Source organism: Mustela putorius, unplaced genomic scaffold (genome assembly GCF_011764305.1).
Source record: "Mustela putorius furo isolate JIRA1106 unplaced genomic scaffold, ASM1176430v1.1 tig00000835_pilon_pilon_pilon, whole genome shotgun sequence".
Classification (NCBI taxonomy): Eukaryota; Metazoa; Chordata; class Mammalia; order Carnivora; family Mustelidae; genus Mustela; species Mustela putorius.
In genome coordinates this window covers 7,729,494-7,743,335 of record NW_025421492.1, presented here as the reverse complement: position 1 = coordinate 7,743,335, position 13,842 = coordinate 7,729,494, and positions in this window count along the sequence as shown.

The window sequence follows — 13,842 nt, the reverse complement described above, 5'->3', positions numbered from 1 at the left end:
CATGTAACATGGGAAACCATCAAATCCTAGAGGAGATCACAGGAGAGAGTCCGAGGGCCTTGGGTTTGCTGGTGACATTTTAGACCCAACACTGAAGGCACAGTCTGCAAAAGAAATAAGGGAATCACTTAATTAAAATTAAAAGCTTCTGCTATGTAAAAGACACTTAGGAAAATGGAAAAGCCAGCTGCAGACTGGAGAACCTAATGGCAGAATTCAAGTCTGGTGAAGCCCTGGCCTCCAGAACACAAGCAGCACTCTTAAAACGCAACACTGAGAAAACAGAACCTGATTAGAAAAGGAGCCAACACCTCAGCAAAGACACACAGATGCTGCGTCAGCGTCTCACGTGATGCTCCGCACCGCTGGTCGCCAGGAGTCGCAAATGACAGCAAAGGGACGCTGCCGCACGTCTCTCAGGAAGGCCAGACTCCAGAGCGCCGACAACCAGGTGAGCTGCTGCAGGTGCCGGCAGGGCAGGGGTGACCTCGTCGGCGGGCAGCTGGCTGGTTTCTTCCAGAAGGAGGTACACTCGCTCTATCCAGCAATTGTGTTCCCTGGTTCTGACCCCAAAGAGTTGAAGACATGTCCACACAAAAACCCACAAACAGGTGTTCATAGCAGCTTTATTAATCATCTCCAGAACGTGGGAGCAGCGGGGTGAGTTGATAAGCCGTCTGGGGTCCATCCAGACCGCGGGGTAGTCCGTGACGCGAAGACGGCGCTGTCAAGCCTGAAACGGTGGAGGAACCTTGAATGCCCATCCCCGCATGAAAGGCCCGGTCTGAAAAGACTGTTTACGGTGTGACACTGTGGAAAAGCAGAACGATGGAGGCAGTGAAAAGACCTGTCAGGGTTTGCGGGGGTGGGGGTGGGTGGAGGACGGACAGGTGTAGGGCCGGTGGTTTTAGGGCCGCGAAACCATTTTGGATGACCTTATAATGGTGGGCGCACGTCGTTAGAGATTGTCCATTACAGATTTGTACGCTGAATGAATGTACAACAGCAAGAGAGATCCCTAATGGACGTTGTTAGTGGTCGTGCATCAGGGTCGAAGCCTCCGTGGACGGCATCCCACATGCACAAGATGTCCATCATCGAGGAACACGTGTGTGTGCGTTTGGGGGCCAGGAAGGGAGTGCACGCGGCTCCTCCGTAGTTTCTGCTCAGACTTCCCGTAAAGCTTAAACTGCTCTATGACATGAAGTTTATTAGTTTTAAAAAATTGCTAAGGTCATTGATAGGGTCTGACAGAGAAATGAGAGATGATCCCAAACAACAGACAGACTTCAAAAAGTAGAAACAAATCACACTAAACACAAATATTTGGTTTTGGGAATGAAAAGCTCAGTCAATGGGGGCACCTGGGTGGCTCAGGGGGTTAAAGCCTCTGCTTTCGGCTCAGGTCATGATCTCAGGGTCCTGGAATCGAGTCCCGCATCGGGCTCTCTGCTCAGCAGGGAGCCTGCTTCCCTCTCTCTGCCTGCCTCTCTGCTTACCTGTGATCTCTGTCTGTCAAATAATAAAATCTCTTAAAAAATGTGCTTACTTTTATAAAAAAAAAAAAAAAAGAAAATAGAAAAACTCAGCAGATGGATGCCAAAGCATGTTACGCTCTAACTAGAGAGAGAATTGGAGAATTAGAACAGAGAGTTGGAAAAGCGTGAGGACACCCGCACGGGGATGGAAGATGGGCAGGTACCCGGCATTAACTGACGCACACGACATGGGGACAGCCAACTAGTTTGAATTATCATGGGGTAGGAGGTAAAACAAACCAGCAAACACACACCAAGTTATCACTTGGTGATAAAGGATGTGTGATTTTTCACAATTGAGAAGACAAAATTCTCAGATTCAGGAGGCCCAATACCACGCCATAAAGATAAGTCAAAAATGAAAAAAGAAATACATTATATCAAAGACATTTTAAAACTGCAATAAAAAATATATCAACCCAGGATTTTCTAACTATGAAAGTATCTTTGTATCAAAAGGATAAAATCAAAACATTCTCAGGCAAATGCGAACTTAAGGGCGTTTACCTCTATCAAATCCTCACAAAAGGAACTTGGAGAGCACTCTGCAGGAGACCCTAGGCATGTGTGACACACTTTGGTGATATAAAACGACAATGGAAATGTTTAATTCATACAGTTACAAAACTTTATAGAAATTAAATTTACATTAACAATAGCAAATGCATTTATAAGATTCTTATATTGTTGAAAAGGACAGAGTAGTAAAATAACTATCGATTCCATAATGTTCAAAAGGCATGGTGAGTTTTTTGGAATTGTTCCTAAAGGAAAAGAAATGGGGTGCAGGGTGCCTGGCTTCCAAATTACTGAGGGAGAGAGACTGGGAAGGGGAGGGAGGCGGGAGAGGGAGAAAGAAATGCAACCGTAGAAAATTACCTTTAAAAAAGAAGTAAGACACTGAAAGTCAAAATGCGAGGCAAATTGGAATATTCTAGTTCTTACAGTAAGTAGGAAGAAGCCCCTCCAGGTGGGCGTCACATGCAAACGAGCTCTTTAAAATAACCAAGCAAAATACCTTGGAATTAATCGAACAGAATCGGGGCAGAACTGTGGGGAAAACCTCCGAGCTTCCTTGAAAGGTGCTAACCCGAAGCTAAACACACCGAGAGAAGAGACAGAGCACTGAGAGAAAAGATGTCACTTGCCCCCAAATTCATGTAAATTCTCGTGCCTCTGCTCCCACCACGGCGACAAGGACTCTGGCAAGCGCGTTCTAAAACCTGCAGGAAGAAAATGCGAGGAACGGAGTCCCTGTCCAGGGCTCCCTCCCAGCAGGGCGGGGCGCGCGGGGCGGAGGGGCGGGGAGGCAGACCCGGGGCCAGTGGAACACAGAAATGTTATACAGGTGCTGGACTCAGGACAAAAGGATGCCTCCGTGTCTCCTCCAAGCCAGAGCAGACGTGCCCCAGACGGATGGGTTTGGATTCCCACAGGCACCTGCTAAGAGACAGACTCCCGGGCCTCGTGGCAGATCCAGGAACCCGGGCGCGGGCAGTCCGTGGCCACAGGCCCTCGGGGGGCCTCCAGGTCTGAGGAGCCCTTCCTCACAGAGCGGCCCAGCACACAGCCGTGGGGCCGCCAGGGGCCCAGAGTCTCCAGGACTCACTGCTCCTCATGTACAAGGACTCAGGCCCCACCACGGAGACGCCCACTTGCAGCAACCTGACTCAGCTCCCACGACCTTGTCTCAAGGCCACGGCAGAGAAGAGCGCTCCCAAGATGAAGGGTGCTCGGCCCTCTGGAGGGGAACTGGGTTAAGCTCTATCCCTGCCATGGTCCCCTCCGGGGACCGCTTCTGCAGCAGCCCTGCTTGTCCTCCTGAGCTCGGTCTGCATTGCACAGGGCCGGCCTCAAGGTCTGCTACAGCTCTGCAAAGGCTTACGGAACATACCCACAGAACATGCGTTTAACTCGTGGAAAAGTGCACACAAGAAAGTAGCATGACCAAGGAGCGAGTAGAAATGGGCTGTTTAATCTTTGGTGTTAGATGCTGGTTATCCACGGCGGGTGGGGTGGGATTTTCTCCCAAGCCTCACCCGCCTTCGGCAAACTCGGACCAATTCTACTCGTGCACTGAGATCATCAGTATGAATCACAAAACTTAAAAGCTCTCACAAGAAAAATCAGCGTAATAATTTTACAACCTTGAGGTGGGGCAAAAGGTATTAAGATAGTCCCAGAAAACCAACCTTGAAGAAGAAGAAGAAAAAAAAAAAAAAACCGACCAGAAAACAAAGCAAGAAAGTCAACCACATTAAATTCAGAACTCCTGCGTCTCAACATGCACACGGAACACAGTGAAAACACAAGCCATAAACTGGGGCTACAGATTGGCAACACATTTAACTAACAAAGGATTAATCATCGAAATATACTAAAAAAAAAGACAAAATTTCACCAAATCAGTAATAAAAAGGCAAACAACCTAATAGGTTCACAGCAGAGGAAAAAATATGGCAAATAAACACATGAACAGATGCTTAACCTCATTAGTAATCTGAGAAATGCAAATTAAAACAATAATGAGATACCATTTGCACCCACCAGATTGGCAAAAGTTACAAAGTCTGACAATACTACTTGTTGGTGAGATGGATCCTTGAGAGCCCTTTGGCTCTGCTGGTAAGGATGTCAGTTGGCACAATCGCTTTGGAAACAATTTGGATATTATGTAGCCAGTTCTGGGATCCCGCAGCTCTGTCCGCAGCGCCCGCAGATACGTCACCGCGCCGGCGCAGCGGTCCACAGGCAGCACAAGCCGGAGCACGCCTGGGAGCCCCAGCCAGCAGACGGTACCTGCTGACCCCCAGAAGAACAGCCGGGGAGCTGGGGCGTCTCCGCACCGAGCACCACACGCCCCACGGCGGTGATGAGGGGCGCCCGCTGCGGGTACCAGCAGCGTCCCGGGATGCGGTTTCCCGTAGCAGAGCTGAAAGGGTCACCTTGCACCACAGTCACATGACGTAAAGTCACTTTTGTTTCCTGGCCCTGCTTGGGTCTTCGCAGAACACAATTTGCAAAGTCTTTTGCTAACAAATTAAAACAAATGTCTCCAGAAGGAAAATATACCAGTACCCCTTCTTACTTTTCATTTTCTGTTGATTCTTTCAATTTGATATTTTAAAAGGTACTATTGAGTCCCTGGAAGGGGTTCATTATGCCCCCCTCACCCCCCACATCTTTTGAGTGTGTTAACATAAGCACTGAAAGACCAGGAAACTCAAGCGGAGAAAACCCACGTGTGCAGGACGCTGGTCAGGACTCTCACACAGTCATGTATTGACAGACCTTTGTGTCTGGTTTGTTCATGCTGCCGTGATCCCCACACAGTGTTCTGGATCACGAAAGGGACACGGAATAAAACATACTTTATCCTTGCACGTTAAGTGTTTGAAGGAAACACTTAAGTAAAGACAATGGTGAATTTTATGTCACAAATAATGAGACGCTTAAGGTGAGGTAAATTAATCATACAAAACTCACAAGACAAGTTTGCGTCCATCCTGGCCTGGGCACTTACTTTAATTTCTGTCCCTTGTGGTTTGCATTTCCGAGGACGGCTTTCTTCCAGACTTCTCCGCTTTCTGCTGTCCTGCTGTGGCCTGCTCAGCCCGCGGGTTTGCCGCTGAGCAAGCGGCCTATGGCTGCCCTGGACCATCTAAGGGGAATGTTGTCAAAGCGTACGCACTGACTGTTAACGAACAGATGATTGTCCCACGGAAAAAAGGGCTCTTTTTCACATCATCTCCCCAAATCTCACTTTAACCCCCAAAGAAATTTGTTGGGTGGAAACAATTCAGAAAAAAAAAAAAATGTCTTGTTCAACATCAAAGAGGGGGCAATGGTTAGCTCTGGAAACACGGCCAAGCCGGCCCGTCAGAGCTGGACAGAGCCTGAAACACACACACGTGATCATTCCCCGTTTTCTCTCCGTCCCCCATCCCCATCTAACGTGGCTTCTCCTGGCTTGTTTCGCTCAGCCAGGGCGAGGAGACGAGTCTACTGAAATAATGAAACACATGGATGCAAAATAACCCCAAAGATGGGAAAGCTGAAAATGCAAGATTGATAAAGTAATTTTAATTTGGTTCTACATATGTTAAGGTAGTTAGGGTGACTTTTGTGAAGGAGTCCAACTGTGTGAAGACAGATGTGCAGAAACCGATTAAGCACACGCAGACACACCCTCCCAAGGCGGGTGCGCGTGCTCTTTCCACGGAGGCAGCGCTCGGGATTTCAGAGCACACTGTGCTGGTCTCGCAGACCCGGCGCATCTCAGACGAGGTTCTGAGAAACAGCTTCTCCCTCGCTGTGGCTGCCGCATGGCCACGGACTTCTCTTGGTGCGGTACGTGTATGATGTGAAAAATGATGGGACAGCTCTCGGCGGTCCTCTCTGGCTCAGCAGGTGTGGGGGCAGAGGCGTGAGGCTGGACGGAGGGACAGGCAGGGGACAGAACCCTAGACAGAGAGGCGAAGACTGGCAGCTCTGCCCTCAGCTTCTGAAGTGAAGTGTCTCCTCTGGGCAGCTCCGGGATTCCTCTTCCCTCCTCAGTCTGCCCTTACTGTTGCTAATGTTCAAAAGCATCACAGATGAGATGGAGGCTCCCGCTGCTGCATTGATCTCCGCCGCAGTCTGGGCCGGGAGATGCCCAGACCGCACGCGCTCCGACTAGCGTGGCCCGGGCTCCCGCTGCTCTGCCCTCCGCACAGTCTGGGGCCGGCCGTGGCTCGCGGGCCACCTGGTGTCCAGGGAACCGGCTCAGGGATCAATATGGCGACAGAAGCAGCAGGGGACGGGCTCCTCTGAATCGCGTGACCCAATAACGGCAAAGACAAGGCAGCTGCTGCATGTGAGGGCTTTCTGGTCACTTTGGGGGAAGATGTGGATTTCCCATTAGGGTCTTCAGGACAGGAGGGTCTGCAGCAGCATCGCCCCTCTGAGGTCAGAAGGAAGAGGAGGCTGAGGTCAGGGAAGGAGGCACTGGCCAGACCCCCCACAGCACTTCTCTGGAAAGATCGGTGGTTTGAGATTTATGAGCGCGCAGGCAGCGGTCACAGGGCCTCTGCGTTCTTCTCCACGGCAGCGATGTGCTGTAGCAAGATGTCAGGTGCAGTCGTCTAATGCGTTTCGGGATTCCAGACGGCACACTGGGGAGACAGTTCTATGCAAATCTCTGCAGTGATTATTACCAAGGTGTGGTGTCCCAGGTTCCATTTGGCTTGAAATAATTTCCCCTTAAGACTAGGGACCAGGCATCGCCTCTGAGAATCTCAAGGCCTGACAGGAAGGGACCATGACATTCCCCTAGGTAAGCTCATTGTTTGGAAGAGCTCAGAGCTCGAGAGTGAAATGCTTGGCCCGTGGTCTCACAGCAGAACGCCGCGCTAGGAAGCCCGCTTTCCTGGTTCGGTGCCGTTTCCAGGAACTGCTCTTGGTGCTTTCCTTCATCCGTGAACAGCGCAGTGTGCCAGGCTCCAGGGAAATCTCGTGCATTAATGCATCAACACTTACCTAGCACAGTGATGTACAAAGCACTGGAATTCAGCAATGCAGAAAGCAACATTCTGCTTACTCCCAGGTGCCAACTGATGTGACTCCTAGCACTGTCCCTTGAAAAGCAAACTGGTTTATCACAAGTTCACCAGCCCGAGCATTTCCAGCCGTCTGTGTTTCTGACAAGCAGGAGTGTGATTACAGGGGACATTTAACGGGCTTCCAAAACTTCGTGCAGTCGTCAAGAAACACCAGCCTCTGCATTAGTCTCTTTCTGCCTGTTCCCTTTGTACAAAGAGGGTTTCACCTGATGCACGAGTTCTTAATTCTTCACTGGGCATGCTCCCAAGGTCAGGCATCCAGCCTCCTACGTACCTGTTAAAAGCACATCTTCTCTTCTTGTTCCATGAGTCAAACATCGCATTGGCTCACTGTGGGCACGTGTAAGTGGACCTGCCTCGGGCCGGTGCATCTCCCAAGAGTGGGATAGCTGGTCACAGGGTAGATGTCACGGTTTGTACACCTGAGGGCTCTCTCCTTGGCTTGCAGATGCCCTTCCTCTTGCTGAATCCTCACGCAGTCCGTCCTCCATGTGTAAATATCCCTGGTCTGTCTAACTGTGCAAATTTCCCTTCTTATACGGACACCAGTCCCACTCATTAAAGCCACCCAATGACCTCATTTCAACTCAGAGTCTCCTCTTGAAGGCATTACCTCCAGACACAGTCACATTCTGAAGTCACATTCAGCATAGGGGTTTATGAAACACAATGCAGCCTGTAACACACCCGCAGCAAAATCTGTTATATCATGTGTGCTGTCCCCATCCTAGAGTAGGTGAAATGGTGTCTAGTCTGCATTTACCTAATGACCAATAATACTGAGCACATCCCATGAGCTTCCCAGACATTCTCATATCTCTTTTCTGATATGATTTTTACTGTCCAATTTGAAAAATTTGTCTTTCTCCTATTTCTGCTTGAGTAGCTTTATATATTCTCAATAAAAGTATATGCAATGAAATGCATGTTTTACAAGCATTTTTCCCAACCTGTGGTTTGTTTATTCATTTTTTCTTAACAGCATCTTTTGATTAAATCAAATTTTTTCCTTTTATACTTAGTGCTTGTTTTTTCCATATAAGAAAACCTGTCCTTCTCAAGTTTAGGAAGATTTATGGGTCTACTTTTTGTGCTTAGATCCATCATAAATTAATTCTGAGTGTAAAGTGATGTGATAGTTAATGTTCACATTCTATTTGTGTCTGTTTACTTATTCCAAGATTTTCTTTTCTTCTTTGAATTATCTTGGCACTTCGCTTGAAATAAATTGACTGTACATGTTTGTCTCCAGTTCATGGTTATCTGTTCTGTTGGCCGGTTATCTATGATTATAGAAATAATTACACTATCTTCTTCTTAGGAAATTAATGGCATGTGTTTATTCAGTAACTAAAGTTCAATTGAAACTATGCTTTACGGGCAGTAGACCTACACAGTATTTTTAATGTAATACCGAGTGCATGCACAATATTCAGAAAACTCTAAAAATTACACAATCTTCATTAATCTAGTTTTCTACCTAAGACCTGAAATCAGCTAGAGTGAGTCTTTTCACTAGCCCTTCATTTGTTTTGGTTATTTTACATCGTTTGTATTTCCATGCAGATTTTAGAACCAGCTGATCAGTTTCTTGAAAAGCCTACTGCGATTTGATGGGCTTTAGTAAATCATTGGATTGATTTGGGGAGAATAAACTGTCTTTGTCATACTATGTCTTCCAATCCATGAGTATGGTGTACCTCTAACTTCTGTCAGCAAAGTTTTGTAGTTGTCAGTGTAGATTGATTCCTAGGTATTTGATTTTTATAATTCAATTGTAGACTATAATTTTAAAAATTAAATTCCCTCTTATTCATTGTGCTGTGTAGAAATTATTGCATTAGTACCTCATACATTGACCTTGTAGCTGAGATCTATGTAAAACCACACATGGACTCAGGCAGAGTTTATTTTGGTTTAATTTTTTTTTGAGGTTTCATGTCATCTGCAAATAACAAGATTTTTATTTTTTCCTTTCCACTCCACATGTCTTTTCTTTTCTTGTCTATTTCTCTGTGTAAAATGTCACACTGAAGTGGTAAGAACAGATGACCTTGTTGTCCTGACCAATTGGGGGAAAACTGGCAAAAACATTAAATGAAGAAAAATTATGACCAATATTTCTAATGACCATAGAAGACAAAATCTTAAACAAAATACGAGTAAATCCAATGCAAAATACATGAAAAAAAATAACATGTCACCACCAATAGAAGATATTTAGAAGAAGAAAACATTTATATAGCTTTTAAATAATGCAAATCATTCCATTAAAAGAATAAGAAGAAAATACACATGGTTATCTCACTTGATGCCCCAAATGATCTTACAAAATTCTGCACCTGTTCATGATAAACTGTCAAAAGATATGAATAGAAAAGTGCTTTCCTAACCCTATATATGCATGAAAATCCTATGGCTACAATCATAGTTGTGGGAAGTTTTGAGTGTTTTCATCGTGGGATCAGAAAGACCTCAGCACAACAGCCTTTAGATTGCAAATTTTGCATTCGATGTCTTAGCAGGTGTAACAAAGAAAGAGAAAAACCAAAAGATACCGAAATCGGAAAAGAAGAAATAAACCATCCTTTTCCTCAAGTATCATAATTGTGTAGTTAGAAAATACAAATAAATCTACAAATGTATGTAGGATGGCAAGTGAAATTTTAAAAAAGAAAACTTTTGAATATAAAGGAACAAATACAATTCAATTATATTTCTATACAGTACCAATCTTCAAGCAGTAAAGTAAATTTCAAAACAATATTATGTAACATGTTAATTTTTTAAAAAATAAAGTACTCAGAATAAATCGAACAAAAGTTATAAAAAACATGTTTACTGAAAAATCTGAACCATTCCTGAGAGAAATTAAGAAAGACCATGTGACGGATGTTCCGTGTTCACGGACCTTAATATGCAATGTTTTGAAGATGATGGTATTTCTCATTCAACTATACATTCAATGCAATTCTAATCAATATTCTGAGACTTTTTCTTTTTTCTTGTGAAAACGGACAAACTGATGGTAAATGCGTGGTTAAATGAGGCAACAGAATTACTTTAAAATCTTGGAGTAACATTGAAATAGAAAAAGACATTTCAATATCGAAAAAGAAAACCAAAAATCTGAGTGGTTACTCCACCAGGTAGCACGAGTTAATGAAATTTATGACGGTTGAGAAGCAGGAGCCCGAAGAAATTAGGATCCTGCGTGCACGGGCCCGCGCATGCGTTGTTGCGTCCTGCAGAGGCTGAGCTGGTCAGCACGCAGGCGGGGCGGGACGGGGACCGCGGTCAGTAACAGGTGCTCGAGCTGCCGGATAGTCACAAGGGGGACCATGAACCCGACCCCTTCCTGACACACGCACAGAAAACCATTTGAGACGGACCAACCTAAGCGCGGAAGTCAGCAAAACTGTAATGGGGTAAACCACACCTGAACATAAAAACTACAGTAAAAAGGGCGACCTAGCCACCCTCGTATACATAGTTTATAACCTCCCCCCAAACGGTCTCCTTCTGCTTTTATGCCTTCCATATGCGTTTAATGTAGTTCCGTCTGATTTAGGGTTATTATGATATTTGCTTTTCTATTAGTGCCGTCTGTCTTTTGTTTCTTTGTTTCTTTTTTCCTGTCTTCTTTGGAATAATTGAGTATTTGTTAGTAGCCTGTTTTAATGCTTATTTGGGGTTTTTAAGTCTATGTTTTTATGTTCCTTTTCTACTATGTCTCTAGAGATTACAGTGTGAGTTCCTACTTCTGTTGTTATCTAGGCTTACAATTGTACCACTTGATGGAAAACTTAAACTTCTGCTTTAGGGTCATGTGACTTACAGAAATCGAGAGACTCAAAGAAGAGTATTTTTCTACTTGCCATTCTCATGCTCTTGTCTCTTCCTGTGGATCTGATGTGGTATTCCTTTTTTAAAAAAAAATTAATTTAATTTAATTTTTTTTCAGTGTTCTAAAATTCATTGTTTATGCTGTGGTATCCCTTTGGCCTCAGGAGCTGACATTGGCATCCTCCTAAGTCAGTCCTTGTGGCCATGAACTCCTTTAAATTTCTTTTACCGGATAAAAAAATCACTTTGCTTGCTGTGGCATTCTGCTTTCCTTTTTTTTTTTTTTCTTTTTTTTTTTCTTATGGGAAACCAGTTTCCTTCTGTACCATCTCATACTTTGCTTTTTAGCACATTTTCTTTGTTTTTCAGTACTTTGAATATTTTATGTCTAGATGGAAGTTTCTTTGTTTTTGTTTTTGCACTTGTATTGATTGATTTTCATGATTTTCTGTATCAGTGGGTTGATTTCCTTCATCAACGTGAAAAAATTATCACCATTCTCCTTTTCAGTATTTCTTCTGCCCTGTGTACACCTCTCCCTCTGGGTCTGTGATTAGACGGATGTCCAGTGGTTTTGGTTTGCAGAGCCCAGGCTCTCAGTCCTGCTGTTATTATCACAGGCTTCCCATTGTGACCTTGATGATGACGTTTGTTCTTTGTGTTCTGGTCTGGATAATTCATAAGCCCTGTCTTCTAAATTTACTAATTCTGTAACAAGAATTGGGATCTGTCCCGTGAACTTCCTTCTCTTCTCACAGATGTCGTTCCCTGCCCCACTCTATCATAAGACTTCAAGTTCATGCCTTGTAATGCTCTATCAGGATTTCCTGTCCTCCTCTCTTGACGGTTTCCTGACCATGGATAACATTTGCTTGCTTCTACACTTGTCTTTAATTTTTTTAGTGTGTGCCTGGCATTGTGTTTGAAACGACAGTAGAGATTAAAATAGGTAATATTCAACCCAGCAGGAGGCACGCCCTTTTTCTGTGAGGCTGGTGCCGTTGGGCACCTTGTTCCCCAAACCTGCATTGAAATTGGTGATTGTCTTTCGTGCAGCTTTATTAGGTCTTGTCCAACACCGGCTGCAGATGTTGTGAAGGAAGGATCAAGAGGAGTGTACCCGCTTGAGCTCTAAGTGCTGTCATACTCTGAGACCTTTGCGTGTCGTGACAGTCTGGCTGCTGTCCTTGGGAATCCCAGCAGCGATCCTCTGTTCTACCAGTTAGAATGTAGGGTTTTGGGTTGCCAGGAAAGTTTTGGGCACCCTTGGTGATCTCTCTGTGCAGCACACTCCGGGTTTTGGAAAGCAGTTTGTTTGGGGGTACGGGATTTGGGGCTCTCATGCCAGCCTACACATGGCTAATTAAGGCCCTTTGAGATTTCACTAGTTTCTCCTTACTCCTTAAATATGGTGGGTTCTCCTTCCTCCTGTCACTCCCGCAGAACCGAGGGAAGATATGGCTATTTACTGGCTTAGAAAGGACTAATTAATGCCTAGGTTAAAGCCTATGCGGTTTTCTACGCATCTCCAGCTCTCTGATGGGTGTCGGAAACCAAGGTCTTGTGGATCATGCGGATCATAATCATGGCTTGAGTGGAAGCAGCCTCCCACTTCTCCCTTGATCCTAACTGAAAACAGAAGTCCAGGTGCTTTCTTTTAAATATGTTGTTAGAACACGGTCTCGTATGAACGTACGTGACCGTGAAATTTATCATCCCAACGGGAACATTGTTCAGAGTTTGGAAATGATGAAAACAACTAAAGTTATGTAACTGAAGTGTTTACATATTCATTGACAATTTGATTCAACTTTATTGACAAATTTATAAAATAGCCTCATTCAAAACCATTGGAAAACTAAAATTATTTCTGAAACATAAACAGTATGTGTCTGTACAAGCGAAACAAACTGCTTAAGATTCCTGATCCTATTAGTTATTTACACACTAAGTAAGCAATATGACTATACAAGCCGTATAATTATGCGCTCTCTGTACGTGTCCTTGATGTAATCAATCTCTAAGGCATACGTCTCTGCATTCATATTTTTCTGATGATTTAGAGAGATCTCCTATACATTTTTCATATAATTGCTTTTAATTATTCTTCAGAAGTTGAATTTTGTGATTACTAAATTCGAAGTCATTAGCATTTTCAGTGGCCTCTTCCACAAACCATATATATGTGTGTGTATATATATATGCATATATATACAAAAACGTAAATATAATAAAATATATATATTTTTTGAAGGAAAGATTCTCCTTCATACATACTGAAATACTTGGTAGGCTTTGCTGAATAGGACATGTTTCCGATGTGATCGTCTTATATCGAGAGACGCGAGCGTCTCAGTCTCTGTCTGTTCTCTGTTCTTTCCCCTTTATTCAGGGGCAAAACCACCCAAACTCACGGCTATGACAGAACAGGATACAAGCTCTGAAGTCAAGGTACCATATTTATGATTCCTTTGTACAGTTTTTCAAATTCAGATGATATAAAATTATAGGTCAACTTCATTCTTTCTGAATTCAGAATATAAATGAATATAATTAGTAATAGAAGGTTCGTTGGAAATTATTTATTATAAATTAAGATATTCTAAACATAATTATTTAATTTCAAAATTAGATCTTGCACATTCTTTGAGTTCGTGGCATTTAATCGGTTTCGTTTCTGCCTTATTTATGGGGATATTTTTCCATTTCTCCTCTTTGCAATTTTTTTTTTTTCTTGAAGGGAGTGAGGTAGGAGTGAGTGGATAACGCCATTCCCTACGACTTCTACAACAATAGTTTTTTGGGAAAAGTTTTCAAGAAAGGGTGTGATTAAGTACCTAAATAAATGTTTTCTAATG